Genomic DNA, 5888 nt, shown 5'->3' with positions numbered 1-5888 from the left:
TCTCAGACAGCTTCACCTCTGCAAACTCCTGTGCTTTTCCTTTGTGCTTCTGAATCAAGGATTCCCCCATTTGCTCTTGTGCTATGGTTTTTTCTGGTCTCTAACATATAAATCCCTAGGGGAGGCCGATTAATCAGTTAACAAATGTCTATTAGACACCTGTTCTGCATAGGAGACTGTGCTAGGCTTTGTTGAAGGTACAGACACAAGACAAGACACAGTCTATCTAAAGCCAAGAGTTTTGAAAATAATTTTTTTTTAAAAGAGGAAATCAGTTAACACCCATTTGTTAAGTGGATATTATGTGACAAACACTGGGCTGAGATGCTGGGCATACAAATGCTGAAGTGAAATAATTGTTGCCCTCAAGGAACCTACAAGCTTTCTAAGAATTAATCAATCAATAGGGATTTATTAAACACCTACTATGTTATCTGGTACTGTGCTAGGCACTGGGAACACCCATGCAAAGAATGAGAGTCCTTACTTACAAGAAGCTTGAATTTTAGTAGGAGGGAAAATGTGTACATATGAAAATATAGGTGGCAAAAATATAAAATTAATAAACACAAGTACTTGCTTTTATTTATGTATTTATGTAGCACTTTAAGGTTTACAAAGTGTTTTACATATGTTATCTCATTTGATTTTCATAGCAACCTTGTAAATTAAGGGCTTTTATAATCTCCATTTGGGGCAGCTAGGTGGTATAGGGTATAGAGTCAGGAAGACTCATCTTCATGAGTTCAAAGCTGGCCTCAGATACTTACTAGCTTTGTGACCCTGGGCAAGTCACTTAGCCCTGTTTGCCTCAGTTTCCTCATATGTAAAATGAACTGGAGTAGGACATGGCAAACTACTCCAGTATCTTTGCCAAGAAAACCCTAAGTGGGGTCATGAAGAGTTGGACATGACTGAAAAGAATGAACAAAGAAAATAATCTCCATTTAATGGATGTAATGGTGTTTGGCACATGCCTAGCCCACTTAAGGTGGCATCATTTACATGGAAGGTACTGAAGACCTGTTTCTTGGAGCCTGGAAGACTAGAGTTTGTGCATGGGCTATCTGAGTTGGACCATCATGTGGTGGGGAGCAGTCTGTGGGTATCTTTAAAAGGGCTTGACTCAGCAGTGGTGGAAGCTTTTGTTACATTCCAGGCTGAGGGTAAAGGGCTCCTTTACTGACACCATGAGGCAAAGACGAGGCCTTGTATGTCCTACATCTTTGTCATTTTGATTTGTTCATTTCTGTTCTAGGTGCAGGGAGCAAAGTCTTTGATCTGACCCAGGAGCACCAGCCCTGGAGATCTAGCTTCCAGGAGTCCAGGCTACAGCTTTCAGCTAGCTCAGCAGTGATGCTCTGAGGCTACTTAAGCTCAGAAGAGGCCAGTACTACTGTCTTTGGACTTGAACTTGGTGGGACTAATGTTATGTAGTAACTGAACTAAGTTGGGAGCCAAATCCACCTCCCCACCCAACTTCCCACACTGAGCCCTCGATATATTGGGAGAAGTGTTTGCTATATCCTTGAAGTAAATATACCTTTGTAAAAGCTAATCTGATGTAAAATGGTTAAATGTAACTGGAGTGCTAAGCACTGAGTCGCTAAAACAGGGGGAGGGGAACACAGTTAGAGAGGGCTTGCGTCAAGGGCAGAGGAAGAGTATCTCCCCAACCCCTTGAAGGTACTGGAGAAGTGGACTCACAATCAACCATATTGTACAGATAAAGAAACCGAAGCTGAAGAGGTTAAGTAAAGTACTTGCCCAGGGTCATATAGCTAGTGTGAGGCTTGGGAAGGATTCAAACATAGGTCTCCCTGCCTCCAAGTCCAACACACTATCTAGTATGCCACCCACTGTACAAAATATGTGTATAAAGAGTACATTAAATAATAGGGCAGCTAGGTGGGCAGTAGACAGCACCAGGCCTGGAGTCAGGAAGACCTGAGTTCAGATCTGACCTCAGATAATTAATTGGTTATACGGGATAAAGGAGAGCTAGAAATCTAGGATAATGTCAAGATTATAAATGTAGGAGACTGGAAGGATGGTTGTCTTTAACAGAAATGGGGAAATTTGGAAGGTTTGTGGGGGGGGGGGAAGATAATGAAGTCTATTTTTATATATGTTGAGTTTAAGATGTCTCCAGAATATCCAGTTTGAAATGTTCAAAGGCAATTGTTGAACCAGGATGGAAGCTTAGGGATTGCACATAGAGATCTGGAAGTCATAGAGATAATTAAACCAGTAGGAGTTGATGAAGTGGCTGAGAGAGTATAGAGGATAGAAGAATACCATGTTCCCACTTGGGTTGGAAGAAACACATAGTGCCATACTCAAGAAAATACTCTCATGATATTCTAGTGTCTTCCTTTGTTTTGAATCTCTGAAGACAAGTCCATCATACCAAAATAAACTGTTTATTCTGTTGTCTACATACTTAATTTTGTCAATAAGTGCTCTAGGAGTTCTGGCAATGTTATAAGACTAATCATTCTCATGTACATTTTGCATCATAAAGAAATTAGAGGACTAAAAAAATAAAGTATCATGTGTGGTTTGAGGGGGAAATTTGCTAGCATTTGGGGTGTGTGTGTGTGTGTGTGTGTGTTTAGATAATGGAAGTCTTTCTGGAGGAATTGGGCTCTAAAGGAATGGTGAAATAGGTAAAGATGGGGACAAAAAAAGTCTTACAGGCATAGGCAACAGCTGGAAAAAGAGCACAGAGATGTGAGTGTAATTTGTGTTTGGGGAATGGTGGGGTGGAGTGGGAAGGAACCTAATTATCCAGTTTGGCTTGAGTGAGGTGTACGAAATCGCTAGAAAGCATAGCAGCATTAGGTGGGAGAGGGTTTTGATTAAAACAAAAGAGATTGAATTTTACTTGGGAGGCAATGGGGAGCCATTGAAGATTGTTAACTAGTCACATGCCAGAGTCACATAGCAAATAAGTTTTAGAGCCAGGACTCAATCTCAGGTTTTCCTGACTCCAAAAGCAGTGCTTTTTCTGTTCTGCTCCATAATTTCTCTGTAATCTCAGACATATTCAAACTTTATTTAAAAATCCAGATCACCACTTCAAAATCAGACAAGGGAGACTTAGTTGGCTCTTTATTAACTTTAATTTGATTTTCTGATTACAGGCCACAGGTACTATGGACAAACCAAAGTTTTGTAATGGAATATTAGATATTGGTAGAGCAGGAATGAAAACTAAGGCTTTTCGTGGTCAGATAATATAGGAATTTTCTTATAGACAGCTCACCTAGGAGAGCCTGAATTTAAAATCTCTATAGTCTTCAGTCAACCAGTTGGATGTTTTGTCAACATGACAATTAGCACTTTTCCAATAGCAAGGGAAAAATTTGATCTTTCTTTTCTTATAAAATCATATCTCTTTGTCTATAATTACTTTTTGTTATAACTTTCAAGATGAAGCAGTTACTCAGATTATTATTTGTAATAATTTATTGCTCACAAATTACTTTAACCAATCTGATCTAATTCAACCTAATCAGATCACTTATTAAGCACCTAACATATTCAAGTCACTGTGCTAAGGTGTGTGTATACAAAGAAAAAATGAAAAACCTTCTTTGCCCTCAAAGAACTTACATTCCACTGGGGAGGGCAATAAAATATGCAATTTTATAAAAAATTCCTAAATAAATGCTATTTTATTTCAGACCTATGTAACCAAATGAATATTTTCAATCTTTTAATACTTTATGTGATAGAAATTAACCTTGGTTATTAATTTTGTAAATTTATATTTGTAAACTCTATTTGAATAAAACTTTGACTTGAATTGTGAAATTACAGATTTTTGTTTGTGTTTTCTCTTGCTAAAATCAAGCCTCTAAAAATACAATATTACATCATTTTAATCTAGATATGGTTAGATCTCAAAAATAATTTTCTATTTCTGGAGGATTTAATTATCTTGACTGATAAATCTGTATATAATTTGTGCTGTGGTAGCATCAATGACTTAGTTTTCTAAAGATTTGAAAAAAGAGTAGCTTGTATCTTCTAGCCTTAATTAAAAGGATTTTTAGTTGGAGGCAGAAGCAATGCTTTGGACTGATTTTTGTACAGAACAGCCTCAATTAAAGCTATTTAAATATGCAAAAATGCTCAATTAATTTGATCATTTTGACCACACATCTCATGAAATTGGTTATGCCTCCATTTTGATTATATTCTCATTGATGACTTATATATAAATCTGTCTGAATAAAAGGGGAAATAATAAAGCAGAATGACCAGACGACCCTCTCAAAGTCCCATACAATTTGATGAAATCTAAGGCTACATTTTTTTACATCTAGGGATGAAGCACCTCTTTTGACATAGTTAATTAAAAAACATATCCAAAGACAGCCATCTAAAACCTATATCAGATTAAACATTTCTTCCTTAAGCATAAAATCTTTGTAGAAATACAAAAAAAACCCTAATAAAAATAAGAACTCTTTTTGAACTTACATTACTCATAAGAAATATTTGCTTCTTTCATTCTCATGTAAAACCTTTAAGGTCACCCGTGTGGTTATTTGCATTCATTGTGCCATCGACAAATATAAATTAAGACACCTGCAAGAAAAAGAACTTTAAATCTAGACAATGGGCAAAGACTGTACCCAAAGGACACATTCCTTCTAAATGAGGCTATAAAAACTAAACATGACCTAAGCATTCTTCTGCCCTCCAAAACTCCAGAGTAAACTCAAGATGATGGCAAAGCCAAGAAAACATAGTACCAAGAGGAAGAAAAAAGGATGTTTCGGATATATCTTTAACCTGTCAGGACTGTATCATAAACACCCTACTCTTCCAAAAATTCTTTGGTTTGACTCTCATGGATAGAATGCCTGGTCAGATGAATCACTGCCTCAATCCAATCATATTTCTTATGTGTCTTAGATATTATATGAATAGAGATATTTTATATTATATCTCTCAAGGATTACGTGAAGAAATTAAGACAAAGAAACATAGTCAAACTTCATATGTAAAATGAATTAACACCAAGAATGAGAAAAAATAGACAATGATTAGAGTAATAAAATTGTACAACTTAACTAGAATAATAATATATTCAATATCTGTAAACATTTTGATGTGTAAGTTATCATTATGGGACTTTTCCAGCCCCTTTCTTAATGAGCAACGTAAGAGGTGAGTTGGAGAATACCACTGTAAGTTAATTTTCACAGTCAAGTGGCATATATGGATAGGAGATACAGTTAATATTTGGACAAACAAAATTATTCTGCAGTGTTGTGTTGCAGAGAGGCAACTATTAGTCCAGAGGACCTGGATTTCAGTCACTGCCCCTGAATTTATTATGCAACACTGGGAAAATTACTTGTGCTTTCTGACTCTCAGTTTCTTCATCCATAAAACAGGGGCAATAATATCTGTATTACTTCACAGAGAGTGATTGTGGGGGAAAAAAGCACTTTGTAGACCTTAATCACTCTAAATGTGGGCTGTTATTATTTATCTTATTTATTACTGAATGCTCTTTCCTTATTGTGTTATGGGGTGGGTGAGGCTTAGGCAGTCACTTCTTTCCTTTGGAATTTCAGGGGATACAGAAGAGTTGCACTAGACACCAGTAAGCTGTGACTATGTTTTTGGAGGCAGGTGCCCCAAGCTGACATGGAAAGGATCCTCCCAATTATTTTACATCTGTTGACTTTCGTTGCAGAGACCTCTTGGAATCCCTGGATTCCTTCAAAACTCAAATCAAAGAGGTCTTTTTTTTCTTTTTTTTTTTGGATCAGAGGCCTGATCCTTCCAGCTTCTTGCTACCCCCAAACTAATTTTGCATTTGTTTTGTATTTATTTGTAAATATACCTATTATGTTTCCTAGTGG

The sequence above is a fragment of the Petaurus breviceps genome, unplaced genomic scaffold (genome assembly GCF_028583685.1).
Source record: "Petaurus breviceps papuanus isolate PSGF00001 unplaced genomic scaffold, PetGlider_PUasm1.0 90702, whole genome shotgun sequence".
Lineage (NCBI taxonomy): Eukaryota > Metazoa > Chordata > Mammalia > Diprotodontia > Petauridae > Petaurus > Petaurus breviceps.
Note: the sequence above shows the minus strand (reverse complement) of the source record.